The following is a 21,557-nucleotide window of genomic DNA, read 5'->3' on the forward strand; positions in this document are numbered from 1 at the left end:
ACATTTAAACTCATACACACACACATACACAGGTACGTCTGCTAATGCACATACAAACACACAGTATTATAGACGTGATTTCAAAAGCTCAGCTCTATGTTGCTATTGATTTCTGCTCTCCTCTGGGTCCACTTCCCCTCATCCTTTCTCCTTCTTCCTCTCATTCACTCTCACCATTTTGCACAGCCTCCCTCTAATGCTACTATTCATATAAATGGAACCTTACCAGCCAGCAATAGGCTCTTTTGGTGAATAGGTTATTATTAGTGGGGTAGAGCAGGCCAGTTAGTAGAGACCAAAGGACCATAATCTATGGGATGAAGCCATCTTTCTGTCTCTCTCTCTCTCTCTCTGGTATTTGCCTGCCCTCCACCTGAGATCTTCTGTTTAGGAATGTGATTCTTTTTCTTCCATTTGGGAGATTACAGGGGGAGAGATTATTTCCTGCCCTCCTGCTGGCCCAAACACTGATCTGATGGCAGAGGGGAGGAAGGAGGGGAGGAGAGGCTTGTTTTCTGTTTTTCAGTTCTGTTTCACATTTTGTCTTTTGGTGAGATAATAATAGTGCACAAAGGACAATGCATCCATGTGCATAGCCTGAGTGTGAGCATTTAAAGGAAATCAGACATGTCCTCAGCTAAATTTATGATACATGATGTGCGGTAGTGCAGCACTGAAGAGGTCTGTAGATACCCTGTTTGGCCTTGGACTCAAGGGGGCTTACAGTCCATGGCTACTTTATAAGGAACCGGTTCATCTGCATGTCAAACTAAATCTCTAATTCATAACACAGTCTCTATAGAGTTTACTCAGAATGTTGCCAACAACAAAAACACCCAGTGAGGAGCAGTTCTGTGGACTTCTTAATGACACCGGAGGAGAATGGATTAGTGAATAAACTGGTATAAGTTGACAGGAACGTGACAGTAACTCAAATATCCAGGTGTTACAACAGAAGATTATCAATACCTCCAATTTTGAGGTAGATGGGTTCAGCTCAGGTTCTGCTCCTGTCAGGCAACACAAATATGTGGCTGCAGCGGGCACAGGCTCACCAAAACTGGACAGTAGAAAAAGTTACATCAATTATGGATCAAATCAACCAGTACCACTGTCTAAATACTCTCTCAAACAGATGAAAAATCAGCTCAAATTATAGCAGTAAAGTTTTATTTTAGCTTAGAGGTGTGTTTCAACTGCTTGACTGGGAAAACAGTGACTCCAACAATTTCAAAGATGTGAGGCTGAGTATGAGAGCTGCTCATACAGCCAATGTTTCCAACCCAGCAAAACACCAAGCTATAGAGTCTGCATGTTTGGGTTTAGTGAGAGAGGTGGTATTCTGCTTGATTTGTCTGCTCAATAAACATAAAACGCACCCATATGATTTTCCTCAGAGTTTGCAGAACTGTGCTGAGAATCCTCGTGTTTTTAAGTTTTCTTCAGTATCGCAGTGATCCAGAGATGGCTGTCTGTACATCAGTGGCTACACTGCTAACAGGACCACAGCTGATTCAGCAGCTACTAATGTAGACATATTGACTGAATTTAAACAAATATAGTCAGGGCTCATGTTGTAGCTAACAGCTAACACGCTCTAAAGTGTGATCATCCTTTACATAGAAGTAAAGAGAAAGAGAAGGATGATACGATTTATAAAAATTCATTAATCAGAACCACTATCACCTTTTCACCTTTCCTGAGAGAGGACAGTTATTATTCACATGACAATAAGATGCTGCCTGTGAAGAAAATATACACACACTAGGCTTTTGAATGGATGTGGCTGGTTTTCTTTTAAGCCTCTAATTAATTTGAGTTTTCCCAGTTCATTTTATCTCTAGTGATACAAGGACAACATGAGATAGACACACTGGAATATTGTTGCTGTCAAAGAAACTTTTACAACAGGCCTCAGCTGATGTTTTAGTCACTTTAAACATTTCACACTGAGCCTCTGCCAGGATGTTCTGTCAGAACCAGTGGTCTATTGTGAAGGATTCCTCATATGCATTCAAACACTGTCCTACTCAGTGGCTGAACAGTGCACTCGTGGGACGTGCTTTTAAACGCTGCACACTCAGGGTGCTCACAGAGAACAGGCTGTATTTATGTCATTGAGTGAACCCTCTAATTGATGATAATGGCAGAGCTGCAGGGGCAGCCAAGCTGAAAATGAAGAATCTATTAATCTGAATTGTAATTTGAAAGTTTTAAAGGTACTATTAATTGGATCTTTTTTTTTTCCAAAGGAGAGGCTAATAGAGGTGTTTTATTGCAGCTGAGATTTAGGAGAGAGATTGTAGAGAGACTTTTGGCATTTTAATGAAAAGGTTTTACCCTGAAACAGTGAAATGTTAAAACCCATATCAGCAGGGACACGGTCCACTGATAACACCTGCCGCTCTGTGTCTTCCCTTCAGCACAGAGAGAGATGAGAAGCTCCTGTGTGGTCATGTACAAGAGTCATGTCACAACCTGAAACTTTGATTTGGGACCTCATTTGTCCAAGTGTGTATTTGAACAAGAAAGGTGAAGGGTATTTATAAAAGATACATACTCACAGCCTCAGGCAGTGAAAAATCTCAGCCGTTCTACTTCCATCTGCTCAAGAATGCACAGGCTCACATCCCAGAGTGTCAGATATTATCAACACTTCCACAAGTCCTGTGGTCTTAATGTGAAGTTAGTTATGGAAGAAGTGAGCAATTCAAAAGGACTTACAAATATAACTCTCATTTTCTGTGTGATTCTGCTGTTATTTTATTTTACATTAGGTTTTACAACATTTCTAGGATTTCTACTCTTCAACTGTTGTTTTACTTTTACTAATTATGAGTGAGTGTAGTTTGACCACAATTTATCAAAGTATCTGTACATACTGCAGTCCATCAATAGTCATTCAATACATTTAACTCCATAATTACTTCTCTGTATAGTAGCTGTCAGTGTTATTGATGAGTTCACAGGCAAATGCTGCAGCGTGTAAAGCTGCGATGCTGGTGAAAATATACTGATTGATATCAGCCTCACTGTTTTCTGCTCATTCCTCACAGCTGGATTAACTTACTGCTAAAGCTAACACAACATTTCCTACTGCTGCTTCACATTAAAACACTTCAACTAGTGGAAGATGGGGTGTTTTTTATTGTGAAGCAGCCTTAGGAAACACAATGTGTGTATCGCAGACGTTAGTACCATAATCATTCCTCAAAGATGTGTCTACACAACGAGTCATTTCCTGCATCTTTCCATCAGCAGATCATCTGTAATGATGTCAGGCAGTCATGTCAGAGGAGCAGCCACAGTCAGCTGCTAGATGAAGAGCTGCAGGTAACAGACTGCACACCACCAGATCCTCAGCAACATAACCAACTCCTTTCACTGTGTTCTGCTGTTGTGTGGAGTTTGTGATTGTTGACTAACTTCTTGATTAAAACAAGCTGAGTTTGTTTGGCTGCACTGGAAACAGATACATCAGCTGCTCTGATGCTGGATTTCTGACCAAGTAGCTGCTCAAACATTGTTTGCTGTTGTATTGAACCACCCGCTGTTACCATGGTAACCACCGGAGTCAGCAAAACACTTTACCAGAGAAAAGACTTTAAAGATTATAATTTAAACATTTTGTTGCTGGAATCCACATCATGGATTGGTCTTTAATTAGCTTTATAGTCACTGCAAGTTTTGAGTGTTTCAGCAACAGATAATATACCTGATTAGTTCAGTTAGTTCAGCTGAATGTTAATAGTTCAGTGATAAGGAAGAATCTGACAATACACAACAACATAAGAGCACAATTTTAAAGGCCATGAATAACTATATAAATACACAATGTACAAACAAACAAACAAACAAAAAGCAGCCAAAAGTTAAAAACCTAGTGTTTCCAGGTGACAAGTGCAATAATATGTAAACACAGATCATAAGTGGTTCGATGTGAGTAGATATGGCACACAGCAGTAATAATAAATACAATACTAATAATGCAGGGAGGCTGAGGCTGTCTCTATAGTCCAGACATGAGTGTCAGTACAGACTGATTACATTTGAATGATCCTTTGAATCTCATGTGGCCTCAGGTACTCAGAGGTTATACAACAAAATGAAAACTGTGTCTTACAGAAGTACTTGGTTAGGTTTAGGAAACATTTGTGGTTCTGGCTAAAATTGCTTGTGAAAGAAACAACAGTCACTGGGTTCAAACAAGAACCAAGTAAAGTCTCCTGTGTCAGTCCTGTGTTTGGTTTACCCGCCCATCCAGTCCAACCTCCTCCTAGTGTGGACTTTTTTACTCGTTATACTACAACTACTCCGTAGATGTCTTAATTCCTAGGGCCACTAGATGTCACTTAACAATGAGCCGTAACTGTGGGCCATAATAAGCTACTAATAAGCTGCTGCACAAATTCTGTATGTTGTTGTTTTTTAGGAGATTTGCCAGAACAACCAGATAGTCTTCATCACTGAGGTTGTCTTGTAGAACTGAAAAATACAGCTGGTCAATAAATTTGCTACTAGCTTAACACACTCCAGTCACAAACTGTTGTGGGGGTGCAGTGTGGGTAATGTAGGTTCTGACAAGGAAGGATGTGTGGAATAAAAAACATATATCTGCTGTCACTGCATCAAGTTTGATCCTTTTTTCAAAAGTTGTGATTCTTGTAATGTCATGTGACTGTGATGATAAATGTGTGGCGTAGGATGTGTCAGATAGAGTTCAGTGTTTCCTGTGTAATGGTGCCACAGGGATGGTCCTTCACACAGCTCATGTTCATTTCTTGCTTTGCTGTGACTGCTGGCAGAGACAACCTCCCACAGGCCGGATTTAATCACTATTGACAACGCCTGGGTTCTTATCAAGTCAAAGCAATTTGGATGTGAGACATCAAACACTACATACAAAAATAAAAGCTGTTGGATGCTTGTTATCCAAGGGAATTATTTCTTATTAAGCTCCTGACAATGCTGACACACTGACGGAATTTACAAAAAGCAAATTTCAAAGCTAGATTCAGTGTCCCAGTTATGTTGAACAGCTCTTGTAGAAAAAAGTGTAATATATATATATATATATATATATATGAAAACAACAACAGGTCATGAACATACAGGTCAGTACTAACACTGAAAGGTAATCACACACTGCACTGCTATTACCACTCCCAAAACAGGGAGGGTGTGTAACATGAAACAAAGATCCACAGGTCCATACTTGTCTTAAGCATGTGATTGGCTGATATTCAGAGGTTGGTGGTATTTCCACCTCCGTTTTGTTTTAAACATCTAACCTGATTTATAATCTTTTTCACTGTAGGATTAAAGCCAACAACATGTCTGTCTCTTACTACTTTCTGGCCCCCCTATACTGTCTGTCTGTGGCTCTCAGATTGAACAAAACTTGAATATTAGCAGGAAACTAAACCAACATGATAATTCTTTTTCATTTTTTTTAACTTTCACACTGTGAAAAAAAGTATCAAATATACACATCCTTTCTGCAGCTTGTATATGGAAGACGAAGAAAATGAAATGGAAGAAAGGAGAGAGAACATGGCAGTTATTACTTACAGTTTTGCAGACTAACAGCTAAACACAATATCTCAATATAGCTACTGTATATAAAGGACAGATGAGTCAAAATGGTGGTTGATGCTATTTTGTCACAACACCCTTACAGACAGATATTCAGTTGGTTGCAATTTGCATTGGCTCCACTAGATACCACTAAATCCTATACACTGGTCCTTTAAATAAACATTTTGAGGTATTTGATAGACCAATATGGTTTTTTCATGGCCGATACGGATACCGATTTGCAACATGTTAAAGGTTTTTTTTTTTTTTATCTTAGACAATAGACATCTTTGTTTTAAAATTCTAACAAAAAGTGCAGCATGTCTTATAAAATTAAATGAAAAAATGAAAAGTTTTCTACAGTAAGTTCAAACAAAAACAACAACAAACAACAAGTGCAGGGAGTTCCCAGGGTCAGCAGCATCTCATAAAGTTAACTGAAATTTTAAATAAATAAATAAATAGCTTCTTGAAGTTCTATGAAGTAAATAAAACAAAGTTAAATAAAATTTGCATACATATATCTCCTCTCCGGAGCTTCTCCGCCCTGCAAAACTTTTTCTCCTCTCCGCCATGTGTGAGAGCACTGTGCATGCACAACTTTAACTTTCACTTTCACTGATTGGCTGTTACCCGTGCCGTGGCTCTGTGTGTAACCAATCAGATAGTGCTGTGGGCAGGACAATGCTGGAGACAGAGTAGTGACTGCAGACAGAGAGGCGCGACTGCATCAGAGCCAAAATAACTGAGTTTCAAATCGATCTCTTATCGGCTGTTGGTTTAAAAAAAATGTCTGATGCCGATATGCGTCAAAGTGCTGAATATTGCCGCTGATAATCGGCCCAGCCAATAATCGGTCTATCCCCTAGTATTTGAGTATTTCCGATCTCTGATCTCTGCTACTTTATAGGTCTATTTCACTCCATTTCAGAGTAAAACATTGTTTTTTTTACTGCATGGCATTAATCTGATACTATATGTCTATATATTTTTATTTAACTGGAGGTTTTGAGAGCTTGACCACTGCTTCTACAGGAACAGTTCAGGTCTTAGGTCACTGACTGAATGAAAGTGAAAACTACTTGTATCTGTTACATTATACAGATGTCCAAACAGAACACAGAGCTCAAGGTGAGCATGATTAATAATGAATTGAGTAGCTGTTGACAGATGAGTAGAGGACTGTTATTGTCCTGAGGGAAGGTGTCTCAGGTGATGATTTACTTGTATGAGAGATTCCAATTGACACAATCAACAGAGGAGACATGCTGTCTGTACACACATCCTGTCATCTGAGGCTGAACACATTGTCCATGTTGTGACAAGTGACTGACACTTCATTTAACTGTGAGATCTCATATAAAATGTCAGCCTATAACTTGAACCCTCATGATACATTATTAGTTTCACTGTTTTGTATGAACCCTCGTGTTGTAGTTTAATGAGTGACCCCAGAGAAGAACCAACAGTGAGACACCCCAGTATGTACTTCAGTCAGTCTAAATGAGGTCGTTCATAGTCAGTTGGGCCATAGATTTTTTTTTTTTTTTTTTTTTTTTTTTTTTTTTTTTTTTTTGCAATGTCTACAGTTGTTTTTATTTCTCCCTCACATCTGTTTTGTTTCTTCTGTAATAAAGAAATTTAAATTTTATTTTTGTCATTTTCTATTCACTTTCTGTGAAGTCACGGTGAACTTTTTCTGTAGTAAACCAGACCAGGATCTTTCACTGACCTGAACCAAGAGCTGTGAGTTTAATGATGCTGGAGTCATTACAAGTGGATATTGTGTTGCAAGATCAGATATGTAGGTGGAAAACAAACATGATGTCAGTGAACATTTATCAACTACAACTGAGAAGGCTTCCACTGTTGTTCTTAGTCAGCTTGTCGTCCATTCAAGGCCAACTCCATGTGGTAAACCTGATCATTTCTTACTTTAATAAGCGAGTGTGAACCCTGACAGCCAGTCTGCTGTGACTCACATCTCCATCCCCGTCATGGCCCTCAGGTCTGACATGACCTTTTCTGAGCTCACTTGGCTCTGTTATTCTGTACAGTGGGACTTAGGACCAGGGCCCTGCACCACAAAGTGAGATTAGTCAGGTGTCCAGTTATCTTTGGGCTTAACTCAAGTCTTCCAGTTTCACAAAGATGGTTATGGTAACCAGGGTAGATCACCATGGTAACCTCTGCTGTGCTGGAGCAGGTTAACTTCTACACTCACTAAAGTGACCAAACAGATCAGTCAGGGTCATCATTCCTACAGGATCCCAACAAGAACAAACTAGTTTATAATGAAATGACTCATAATAAAGATCAATAGATATTTTTATAGATAGAATGGTTCTGCTGTTTGAGTCTTCCCATTGTGCACAACTAAGGTTGCAAAATTCTGTTATTTTCAATTTCCATGGAAAATGATGGAAATATATTGGAAATATGCTCTATAACTTCTGTTGTGATTTAGTGCTATATGAATATAATTTATTTGACTTGAATTGTATTTAAGAGGCTAGCTATCAACTGTTGCTCAACTATGACACCATTTCTTCTGCCTTCAGCCAGTTTTCTGGTCATACAAGACTGTAGGCTATAGCTTGATTTAGAAAAAATATCCACACACTTTCATATTGAATTAAATATTAAGAGATATTTCCTGTGATTATAAATAAGTATTACAGTCAGACATAATGTGCATTCCATATGCATAAAAGTCACCAGAAAAAAATACTCACGCCACACTACCACAGTTATTAATGTCTGGGAGTTATTTCCAGTTTTTCCACAGCCAAGTTTCTGTTCTTTTTTAGTTATGTGATCATTTCATTTACATCTCAGTCTGTTAAGTATCACTCTATGCTGTCACTAGAGCTGAAGTTACCTGCAGGTATTACTGTTTTATGTCATATCATATTAAATCCTTCATTCAAGGTTCATTCATTCAGGAGGTTAACTTCATGAAACGGGCTTTTGGTTTCTTCACTTTGTTATTTGTACAAATGCCATTTGTACAAATGCCATTTTAAATTCAGTAAGGGCGGCCGTGGCTCAGGAGGTAGAGCAGTCGTCCACCAATCAGAAGGTCGGTGGTTCGATTCCCGGCTCCTCCAGTCCGCGTGCCGAAGTATCCTTGGGCAAGATACTGAACCCCAAATTGCCTCCGATGTGTCATCGGTGTGTAAATGTGTGTGCATGTGTTAGAAAGCACTTATATATAGAACAAGTGCTGTGTGAATGGGGTGAATCTGTAGTGTGAAGCGCTTTGAGTGGTCGAAAAAGACTAGAAAAGCGCTATATAAGTACAGTCCATTTACCATAATCACTTGACATGTGAAACACATGAAGCTGCATTAAGTCATTTTTTTGACCGTAAAATGACCCTATGTAAAGTGACAGCATTTCTAGCAGCCTACCACATGGAATTCATCTGTTTCTGGTTATTTGGCAACTAGAAGACATAATTTGAACTACAGAACTGCTGCTTCCTTTGGACAGACTCACTGTACTCAGATCATGTGTGCATGTGTGTGTTTGTGGCACCCCTGAGATTATGCCTGTTCTGGCACTACCTTCAACTGAACATCATGGGAAATCAGCACGGCACAGCAGGCAGTCATGAAAACACAGTCACACACATATGGAGAGTGACAGACAGACCATAAGGGAATTTGTCCACTCAGGCCTCAACTGGGAAATAGAGATGACTTCTTTATTGCAAGTGATAAAGTAAAGTAAGTTTTCACAGGGAGGGGGCTATGTTGATTATCCAGAGTACCAGGACAGTGTTTCTTCAATGGGATGTTGTTGTTAGCACCACCATGATGTTGCCACTGTGTTTTGACAAAAACATCTCAACAGCTGTTGGATTGTGATGAAATGTGGTTCAGTATGTTGTGTACCAAAACAAGCCAGATCCATGGAGGCCCCACCCCGCAACCCACAGGATCCAAAGTATCAGCAGCCAGTGTCCCAGTACCAGACACCACAGGACACCCTCAGAGGTCCTGTGTCCATACCCCGACAGGTGAGAGTTTTGGCAGCTCATGCTCTGTCTGGAAAGACGGCATTACGTTGCTATGAGCAAGCTATAGTGATTTTTTACTGGCAATAAAACACATACAAATTAATAGTTAACACAATAAAAACATAACAAAATGAATGTAGGACAAATGTCAAACAAAGGCAGCTGAACTTTTTAGATCTTTTTAAGTTAGTCTACAGACATTCACAGACACGTTACCTCAGGGCAAATCACCTTTTCCTTTGATATTACTACTCAATGCAGGTACCATTTTCAGTAGGTAGTGTAGTTGTTCCATTAATTAATTTATCCTTTTTAACTATGTTACAGTCTAATTAACACCTAAATATTAGTTAGTGAATTATATTGAAATATCTGCTCTCTTCTGTTAGTCTAAGGTGTTACTCTGTTCCTAAAACATATGCCTAGTTTGGCACTTGGCTTTAAAGACATATGGCCAGAATTATGGCCATAATAAGGCATAATTAGTTTTGTTTCAACAAATCCCATGAAAAGAACTAAGCCAGCAATGAATTTACCTTACCATGTGCCTACTATAGCTTGCTTAAGCCTACTATAGCTTGTTCTACTTTATATATCACTACCCTACAAAAACACATAAAAGTACAATATTGCTGGATGGCTTTTTACATCATTGCGGTGATTTTTCATGTGTCTGAGCATACACACAAACTCCCTGAGAATTCCTTGGACCACTGTGAGCAACGTCAGACGTGCACACGGTAATTTTATAAGATAAGATAATCCTTTATTAGTCCCACAATGGGGAAATTTACCATGCGCTACATAGTTTTGCTGTGTGCAGAGAAAGCGGGAGCAGTGCGGGATTGCGCAGGCGCGCAGCTTAGAGGGAACATTGGCAGTGACTATGGCCTGAGAAGTTCATTCTGTTACCCTACTACTACTAACAGCGATTCAGCGATCTCTAGAGAATAGCTCTGTGTTAGGCAAAGTATATTCAGGACACTGTTCTACATTTATACTGCCTCTAGTTTTCTAATTTGACAAGCTGAGAGAAATAAGCTATACAAGCCATGGCCATCTCAAAATAGAAATACATCAAACAAATTAAATTAAATTGTTTTTCTAGTATGTTTGGACAGTATATATACATATTGGAACAGTGGGCACAAATGCATAAGTTACAACAGGCTTTAACTGCACAGAATACTGTACTTATTAGCAGCATAAATCATTTGTTTCAATCTTGAAATCACAGACTTTGTATTTTAGAAATGATCTTAAAATTTTCCAAAATATCAAATATGATAGACTGAATTTTGAGTAAATGTAATGATACATAAAAATATATATTTTCCTTTTTGAATATTTCCTTTAGTGTAAACATCATACTGTGCTGCTTGAGATAGACATACCATTTGTATACTGCAGTGTGAGAATCTTTTTTCTTTTCAATTTAAAGCTACTTAATGGCCAAATTCTTGATACAACACAAAAACCAAATGGCTAACCAGTTATTCATAAACAAATTTGGACCTACCATCAGTATCAAACTGACTGTCATCAGGAAACACTGTTATTTGTTTGCAGATGATATTCAACTATACTTGCCAATGAATCCTGATCAAATCATCACTTAGATAAACTTCCAGAAACACATTTCTAATGATATAATTATCCTAGATGACATTACCCAGGCTTATAGCTCCACTGTAAGGAATCTTAGAGTTATCTTTGATTCATTTCCTCTTTGAATATGTCCTTTAACGTCCATATAAAAACAGACCTCACGGACGGGCTTTTTTCACCTGCATAATATTGCCATCAGGCATTTCTTGTATGAAAATGCTGAAAAAACTAGTCTATGCATTTGTTACTTCTAAGCCAAACTATTGCAATTAATTATTATTAGGCTGACCCAACAAGTCTCTATAGACTCTCCAATTGATCCAAAATGCTGTAGAGTGATTACTGACAGGACCTAGGAAAAGAGCTGGTATTTCTCCTGTGTCAGCTTCTCTATAAGGGGTGATAGGTGCAGTGATTAGCACTGTTGCCTTGCTGAAAGAGGGTTCTGGGTTCAAAGCCCAGTTTGCGTTTTTTTCCTCCCCCATTCCAAAGACTGAGTGTGAATGGTTGTTTGCTTGTATATGTTATATGTTGACCTGTGATAGACGCACAATCTGTCCAGGATGTACCTTTCTTCTCACCCATGTTAGTTGGGATTGGTTCAAGCCCACCTCAAGGATAAATGGCATAGATAATGAGCTTTTCTACATTGGCTCCCTGTAAAATCCAGAATTGAATTTAAAATCTTGTATCTTAAAGAGCTCATAGTTATCCCACTAGAACACTGAGCTCCTAGCATTCAGGTTTACTGGTGGTTGCTAGAGTTTCTGAGCTCAGAATGGAAGGCAGATCCTTCAGCTATCAAGCTCCTCTACTGTGGAACCCTCTTCCAGTTTGTGTCCAGGAGGCATACACCCTCACTTCTAAGAATGGTAAATATTATTATATCAACTAGGGACAGACCGATTATCAGCCGGGCCGATTATCGGTGCCAATATTTGGCCTTTTTTTTTTTAAATCCGACGGACATTAAGAGATCAATTTTAAATGGGGTTATTTTGGCTTTGACGCAGCCTGCGCCTCTCTGTCTGTCACTACTCTGTCTTCAGCATTGTCCCACCCACAGCACCATCTGATTGGTTACATGCAGAGCCATGGCATGGGTCACAGCCAATCAGCAGTGAAAGCTGTGCATGCACAGTGCTCACACACACTGAACAACTGCTGCTCAATTGGGACTACTAATTGATTTGAGACTCACATTTCTGTGCAAATATTATTTAACTTTGTTTTATTTACTTTATAAAACTTCAGGAAGCCATTTATTTATTTTATGATTTTAACTTTATGAGAGATGCTGCTGAGCCTGGGAACTCCCTGCACTTTTTGTTTTTTTTGTTTGAACTTAAAACAAAGACAAGTGAAAGATAAAATAACATTTCAATTATATTGAAATTTTGGAAAACATTATTTACTGTAGAAAACTTTTCATTTTTTCATTTAACTTTATGAGACATGCTGCTGAGCCTCAGAGCTCCCTGCACTTTTTGTTAGAATTTTAAAACAAAGATGTCTATTGTCTAAGATAAAAAAAACCTTGTTGCATGTTGCAAATCTGAAAAGCTGTTTAATAAACATATGCTTAAAGGCATTTAAAGAAGTTAAGTGTTGGAGTTTGTATTATTCAAAATTTTGATGCCAATATTTTCACTTTTACTGCAAATGAATATCGGCTCCAAATATCGGTTATTGGCCTCCTTGACTACTAATAATGGGTATCAGTATTGGACCTGAAAAAAACGTATCTGTCTATCTCTAATATCAACCACTCAAAGCGCCTTACATTACAGGTCACATTCACCCATTCACAAACACTTTCATAAAACTTGATCTATCTAGTAAGCACTCCAACACACCCATTCACTCACATCAGGTTCAATTTGGGGTTCAGTATCTTGTCCAAGGATACCTTGGCATGCAGACTGGAAGAGCTGGGACTACTGACCTTCTGATTAATGGATGACCAGCTCTACCTCCTGAGCCACAGCTGCCCACAAAATTAGATAAAGCTTACAGTTAGGCTCAGGCCTGAACCATTCCCTAGTTATGCTGTTGTAGGCCTAGACTGCCAGGTAGAACTGAGCTCCTCTATCCAATAACTGCATGTCACCAACTCAACATGTTCCCTTTCCCATAGTTTTGTGCTCTTTTGTCTCTCTCCTCTTGTTTCTGCAGGTAATTCTGCCTCCGGAGCTGTAGAGTCTGGATCTATGACTGCAAACCATCTGCTGTTCTCATGATCCTGCTCAACATACACTGCTACTGTTATTATTGTCATTGTCACAATTACCTTACATTTCTTTGTGGAACTTGCATTGTCCTACATTCTATGTTCTGCTCAAGGTTTCTGTCTCTCAGAAGGACATTTTTCCTCTCCACTGTCTCTAAGTGCTGCTTGTGATGGGAATTGTTGGGTTTCTGTAAATTATAAAGTATACAGTCTAGACCTGCTCCATATAAAAAGTGCCTTCGCCATACCTCAACCATGCCATTATCCTACAACCTCAAGCCAATCACCTCTGGATTCCCCCTAAATCACCTGTCTGCAAGCTCCTCTCCCTTCAGTATCCCTCTCCATTCTTCCCCAACTAGTCTCTATTACATACGATCTCATTATTCATTTCCACCCAGTCTTTGTGTGTGCTTTCTGGGTCCTAAAACTAAAACCTCACCAGAACATTTAAGCAATGTCTGGAATCCCTGGTTTAGGCTGCTGCCACAGCGACTTGACCCCCGATAATCAGATTTTAAAAAGGGATGATAGTTATACAGTAGTGTATAAATTATCATTGTAAGGGATGCAGTTTCTTTGCAGACCACAGAAATCCTCAACACCTACTGTGATAAGAAAAGGCAGCTGACCTTCAGTCTCTGTTTGTCTCATTTCAGCTCATTGATATTCTCATCTTTGACTGTGTGTGTACACTGGATGCTTCTGGGTGTCTGTAGCTATCACTGTGTGGATGAATGATCATAAATGAGTTTAATAAAGCATCTAATCAGCATACTCAGGGCAGATTGATGTTTCTCTTTCCAGCCCATAAGCAGACGGTGTAGCTCTGTACTAAACATCTACAGTTACTGCCTAACTGTGTCAAGGCCTCGCAGTTCACACTCACAGGTGTTTATTAAGCCTGATTACATCTCTTCTCTGGACTGTTTTGGCATGTGAAAACCGTGCTTGAGTGCCATCTTCATCACTCAGCTGTGTTCATTTTGTTGGAATATATGGACAATGACTCAGTACATCCTCCTGACCAGCGTCAACTTGACAAGAGGTGAAATTAAAAAAAAAAAAAGCACCTCTGTCGGTTGAAAAGAATGACTCATACCCGCAGATACTCATATGCAAACAGAAATATATATGGCTCTGAGATTTCGTGATTCAAACTCAGGTCACTCTTACTTGAATGTAGTGGAAATCTGATGCAGTAACCATTTTCAAATGAGTGTGCATTTGTTTTCCTGTTAAAATTAAACTCCTGCAAGCTCCTGCCACAGCCTTTTTCACTAGTGAGGCCAGACTGCAGCAACCATAAAGACAAGAGGTAAGGTGCATTTGGAATGATAAGATGACGAGCCCGTAGATGACACGTGGGTTGTTCTTGGTGGCTTCACTGCTTTTACTAAAAGTAGTAACACTTGCACCAAGCAGCATAGTAGATGTCTAAAGATCAGCTCTTATAACAGAATTGTAGCACAATGAATTAAACTCATCTGTACCAGCCACAGAATTGAACCTGAAGGGATTCTTCTACATAAACTCATACTTTGCTGCTTCTGAATGTATAGCTATTGCTTTGCACTGGCCTGTTTGCTGTAATGTAAAAACCACAAGAAAGCCCAAGAAGTTGTTGTTGCCTCTTGAGGACAGCCTAAATTATGATATAGTGAGCACTACCATTCTGCATGCATACAAACTAGTTCCTGAAGCATACTGGCAGAAATTTAGAAGTCAGAAAAAGGCATAAATAAAACTTCTATTGACTTTGCTTGGGAGGACTATTTTTGATAAGTGGTGTTCAGTGTCAGCTGAAGAATTTGAATCTCGGCGTGACTTAATGTTGTTAGAAGAGTTCAAAAAGTACTTGCATGAATGCACTGTGCTGTTTACAAATGAGCAGAAATTGACATCTCTCATCTGCTGCAGTACTGGCTGATGAATGTGTTCTTATGCACAAGACTTCATATCCAGTGTCTGGCAGTGAAAAGATGAGTTTTAACCCTGTGGCACAGACTCTTCCTGTGAAACATCCTAGTCCAAAGACAGAGAGTCAGGAGTGTAAGAGTCTACTGTCATAAACCTGGACATGTCATCACAGATTGCTTGACCCTGAAGCACAAAGCGCAGCAACAGAGCCCTCAGCAGCTAAAAGGTGTTGGTTTGATAAAGGCATAGCCGTACGGACAAATCTCCAATCTCAGATGTTTATAATCTCTAATCTCTAATCTCTAAACACATTACCATGTTCTAAACAATTAGACTGTGGCTATGGATCTGTGTTGTGAGCGATAGTTTACATCTCCAGACCAGTGCTACAGTTCACACACAGACTAAGCTTGTAACAGGATTTCTCCCTATTGCTGTCTACCCTATGTTGTCCATCCAAGGTAAATGGTAAATGGACTGTACTTATATAGCGCTTTTATAGTCTGATTGACTCAAAGCACTTCACACTATGTCACATTCACCCATTCACACACACATTCATACAGCACTTATTCTACACAGAGTGCTCCAGAGTGGGCCACTTGAGGCAACAATCCGGCACTGTAGGTATTCTTCTGGCCCAGACAAAACAGATATGAACCTAAACTGGCTCATGTAGTAAATGCTACATTTGGCCCAAATATCACAAAACAAATATGGCCCACCTTTGGCAACTATGTGGCAGAGTAGGCAGTGGTCATTCTGTAAGTTAACCAAGGCCACATATGGTTCAGCACACGTGGCCCACTTTTGTTTAAACACATTTGGACCAGTTTTCAGTCAAAATATGGCACAGTTAACACCGGGTGATCTAGACATGAGTCTAAAGTGGCCCACATATAACAGTGCTAGGATAAGAATTTTCTACATTCTGCTGCTTTGTCAGTTCTTCATTTGTGAACAGAAACACAGGGTCTCCCAACAGAGACACACACCCTGTTCCCACCTGCCAACCTGTCACTGACATCACACCAAAAATGACTGGCAGGCCTCTCAGCTTCTAGTGTAGGGCCTATAAGACGTTCAACAACATCAAGGAAAACAGGCCTATTAAAACACAGCCCTTCACACCCCCTCACTGTGTTGAGCGGCAGCCAGCAACAGTTGCTCTCTATCTTGTCCGCACTTTTATCTATTTTTTTCCTATTTAATGTTTTCTTGACCGTTTTTTTTTTTTTGGGGGGGTAGGTTGTTGTGCTATGTTTGGGAACTTTCTTCCATGTTTCTTGTCCCTATGTCTCATTCTTGGGACAATTTTGAGGAGAAAATACAGGGGACATAAGGCTGGATGTAAACACTGGGAAAAGAAGTGGAGATATAAACCATCTCTCCCTTCCATCACCATGGGGAACGTGAGGTCGCTGACTAGTAAGATGGACAAGCTGGCGGGCTTGGTGAGGACTCAGCGGGTGTATCATGAGAGCAGCGTGGCGTGTTTCACTGAGACGTGGCTCCACAAGGACATCCCAGACTCTAACGTAACTGTGGACGGCTTTCAGACTGTTGGGGCAGACAGGAGTCACGGGTGTGGCAAGATGAAAGCTGGGGGACTTGCTATTCTTATTAACAACAAGTAGTGTCATCCTGGTCATGTTACTATGAAGGAGCGTGTGCGCAGCCCGGACATTGAACTGCTTGTCGTGAGTCTCCAGCAATATTATCTGCCGCGAGTGTTCTCACACGTGATCATCCCGGTCATTTACATTCTTCCGTTGGCAAATGCGGTGCTCGCAAATGACGTCATCCACACCATCGTCACGAGTCTCGAGACATGGCACCCAGACGCATTCATCGCGATATCTGGGGACTTCAGTCACACACCTGCTGTATGCCAATGTTAAGGAGGCTTACAACTCCATTGCTCTTCCTCCACTTGGAAGATCGGACCACAACCTCATCCACCTGCAGCCTCTGTATAAGCCCCAATTCCAGCGCCTTCCTGTGACCACCAGGACTGTGAGGAGATGGTCACAGGAGACAGATGTAGCTTTGCAGGGCTGCTTCGAACTTACAGACTGGGAGCTGCTCTGTGATTCGCATGGAGAGGACCTTGATGATCTCACGGACTGCATAACAGGATACATCAACTTCTGTGTGGACAGTGTTGTTCCTACAGTGACTGTACACTGTTATGTATATATAAATAAATAAAATAATAAAAATATACAGTGGCCCACATTTGGGTGAGTGCTGGTCTGTTTGTGGTTGACATCTGGAATTTCTATGGCTTGGTTATGACCCACTTCTGGCAAACAGGAGTGGAGCGGTTAAGTGCCATCATTCCATGTGGTATGTGGGCCGGATGAGAATGGTGAGTGTGGCCCAGATATGGACCAGAATAAAAATGTACAGTGGCCCACATTTGTGGTGCTAGGTTATTTAGTCTGCTTTTGGTTGACATCTGGCATTGTGATGGCTTGGTTGTGGCCCACTTCTGTCAAACTGGAGTGGAGTGGCCAAGTGCCATCATTCCATACGGTATGTGGGCCGGATGAACATGTCAGGTGTAGGCCAGATATGGACTAGAAGAATTTTACTATGTGGGATGCACACACACATGGGGGTGATTTGGGGTTCAGTATCTTGCCCAAGGATACTTCGGCATGAGAACTGGAATTCAATTCAAGAGAAGAACATAGCATAACATGGGTTCCATGTAAAAAAATGTAAAGTGATACCAGTAATACAGTAGTAGTAATGATAGTAGTGTTGAAAGTATTAATTGCAAAAGTAGCAATAAAACTAGTAGCAGTACAAGTAATTTCTAATTATAGCAGCAGGTGTTGAGTGGAGTTGTAGGAGCAGCAGGAGACTTGTCATCACAGGTCAGACACTACAGCTCCAGAGGCAGATGTACCTGCAGAAAGAGACAGAAGGGGAGAGAGAGACGAAAGAGCACAATACTACAGGAAAGGGAAGATATTGAGTCTGTGACATATAACATGGGATATGAATGCATACTGACCGGAAAGAGAGAGAGAGAGAGCGAGAGAGAAAAGCTTGATGTGTCATGGGTAAACTCCCGGCAGTCTAGGCCTATTGCAGCATAACTAAGGGATGGTTCAAGCCTGAGCCAACCCTAACTATAAGCTTTATCAAAAAGAAAAATTTTAAGTTTTAAAGATACAGAGGGTGTCTGCCTCCTGGACCGAGATTGGGAGAAGGTTCCACCATAGAGGAGCTTGATTACTGAAGGCTCTACCTCCCATTCTACTCTTGGAAACTCTGGGAATCACAAGTAAACCAGCATTCTGGGAGTGCAATGTCCTGGTGGGATTGTAGGGAACTACTACTGTGTTCAAAACCACATACTAATGTACTATTCATACTAAGTCTGACGTCAAAGTTAGTATGTAGTGTGTTCACACTGCATAGTATGCAAATTTTGTGTACGCAAGAAATGCCCGGATGTATACTAAATCGGCAAGAATTTCAGAGTATGCACCATGAGCTTACTGGATATACCCAATCACCCCACAGTTCATTGCATTTCGTCAGACTGCATACAATGGCGGACCTTCAAGCAGATACTCCCGCCACCAGCCAGCAACAGCCTGCCTACAAGTGTGAGTATATTATGTGTGTATATATAATAGCTTGTATGTGGTTAAAATAATATCCAAACAATGAGGTTTATATTAATAATGAATCTATTTTGTTTATTGTTGTTGGAATCGATGTGCATATGAATGATCAAATATAAACAATAGTTCGTAGGGTATGAATATAATCTGTGTTAATATAAATATACTACATATTTATATGACTAGTGGAGATAAGTTAAGCTAATTGGTGATCATCAGATGACCTGTGTGTGTGTGTGTGTGTGTGTGGTCTTTTAAGAGCTGAAGGCACCTAGAACTGGTGTGAGCACAGACAGAGGAGAGGCCACTGCTGAAACTGGAAGTGGTTTGATGTCATGGATGAAGTGATGGGGCAGAGAGAGAAGAGAAGAAGGAGAGAGAAAGGAGAGACAGAGAGTGGAGAGAGTGGATGGATGCTAGAGCGAGGGAGGAACAGCGAGAAAGGGAGGAGAGGGAGAGTCGTGCCAGAGAGGAAAGGCTGATGAACTTGTTATTTATGCAAAAAAAAAAAAAGATCTGCAGTGTTGCTTCTGTGATCATTTTATAACATTATTTTCTGATCATAAGAAGAACAGAAACATTTATAAAATTATAGTGAAATGAATTAAGGAGTTACATATGGAGACATCATCCCAGCAGGTACAGTAATGTTGTCTGATGCTTGCAATAAGCAAACACTGTTCTCCATACTCTTGAATCTTTAGAAGTGATCTGAAGGTGGCTCTATGCTACAGACCCTCTCTTCTAGTCAAATATAATCATCAGTAGCACAGGTGACCATGATGAAAAAATGTATGAGTTAGGCTATTTTAACAAAGCTTATTTTGGCAGGATAGTTGATTTTAAAGGGTTTCTGAAAATGAAGGAGACAGCCAGTACAATCAGAAACAGGTTTATTACAAAAACAGGCAAGCACTGTGAAATAAAAAGTGTAACAAGAAAATGCAAATATAATGTAAATGTATATCCAACTTCACTATAACTATGTACATGTGATCACCAGGGTTGGCTAACATTGAAATAGAAATAAGGAAAATTAAACAACTCCATGGGTAAAGGTCAAAAAAACAAAACACCTTGGAGAGCTGACACTGCAGCTGCAAGCCTGTTTCTGAGGCTGTCCCCAGACTGGCTCAATGGCATCACCACAGTCATCACCATCACCACCTTCAGTATCTTCATCAGCCTCCAAAACATCCCCATTCTCAATGCAGAGGTTGTGGAGGAAAAGTCAGTCAATAATGACCTCAGACACAAACTCCACCTTCACCTCCAGTGCCTTCAAAAAGATGGAGCGCCACCTGTTCTTCAGCACCCCAAATGCTCTCTCCACCACACACCTTGCCCTCGACAGCCTGGAGTTGTACCTGGCCTCAACAGCATTTCGGACAGGCTCACGGAATGGGGTCATCAGGCAGATGGGTTCAGCCAAACAGGGATATCCTCCATCACCTATGAGGCACCATCCTGGAGGTGGGTACAGCTGGTGTACATAGAACATGTGGTGCAAGGAATGTCAAAAGCCTCTGACACAACCCTGTAGGATGTGCCACAGGCCAGGCAGTACACAAACACAAGGACCTCAAATGCCTTTCCTCATCCATGGTCGTTGTCCCCCAGGAGATGTATAAGTTCCTCCATGGTTGGCCTCGACAGGCGAAAATCCTTCCTGAGGTCACCTTCCCTGAAATAGAGGCACAGTAGGGGAGCACTGGGGTTTACCCTGCAGTATGGCCCTCGTGTACCAACCTGTAAATGATATTAATGAATGTTTTGCTATTTCTAACTATTAACTATTTACTGAATATATACATTTATTTATTTATTAACTATGTAGGTATTTAATTATTTATTCATTGCTATTATTTGTCTGTTAAATGAACTTCAAAAATGTATTTAATTACTGTGCTTACAGATTACTTATTTATTCATACTTATCAACTGGTGATGAAATGAAATCATGACAAGAGCCTTTTTTCACCTTTAGGAATGTGTTTAATGCATGAACATGAATTTATTACTTTAAAGATGTATTTAAAAGCAATATATAAGAATCATAATAATAATAGTAATAATAATGACAGATTTTAATGAAAGAAACCCTTTTCTTTCTTTTTTCTTACTTTCCCCCAATCTTAGCAGTTCACATCACATTAATTTACTGGGAGCTAGCAATCTGATTGAAACTTGATTATGTGTTAACACTTACTTCTGAGGGAAATCCAGAATTGATGTACATCTGGATAATATATGGCAGACAATGAGCCGATCGCCTCCGTCGTCTCCCTGCTGTAATGACAGCAGGTGGCTGGAAAGAGGCATAACTGAAGCCTCGGACCCAGGATAACGCCGGTAAACAAGGTAGGCCGGCCAGCAGCTCGCCCCGAATTTCCGAAAACTTCGGAGCAGATTTATAAACAGGTGTTTATAACGCAAACTAAATACAAATTAAAAATCTATATAGCAATATTGTCGCCTAAAAAAAAATCAATGTACTAAAAGGACAGAGAAACGATCAATAAACGTGAAAAATCTTTGCTTTAAATTGCCGCCA

Source organism: Lates calcarifer, linkage group LG2 (assembly GCF_001640805.2).
Source record: "Lates calcarifer isolate ASB-BC8 linkage group LG2, TLL_Latcal_v3, whole genome shotgun sequence".
Classification (NCBI taxonomy): Eukaryota; Metazoa; Chordata; class Actinopteri; family Centropomidae; genus Lates; species Lates calcarifer.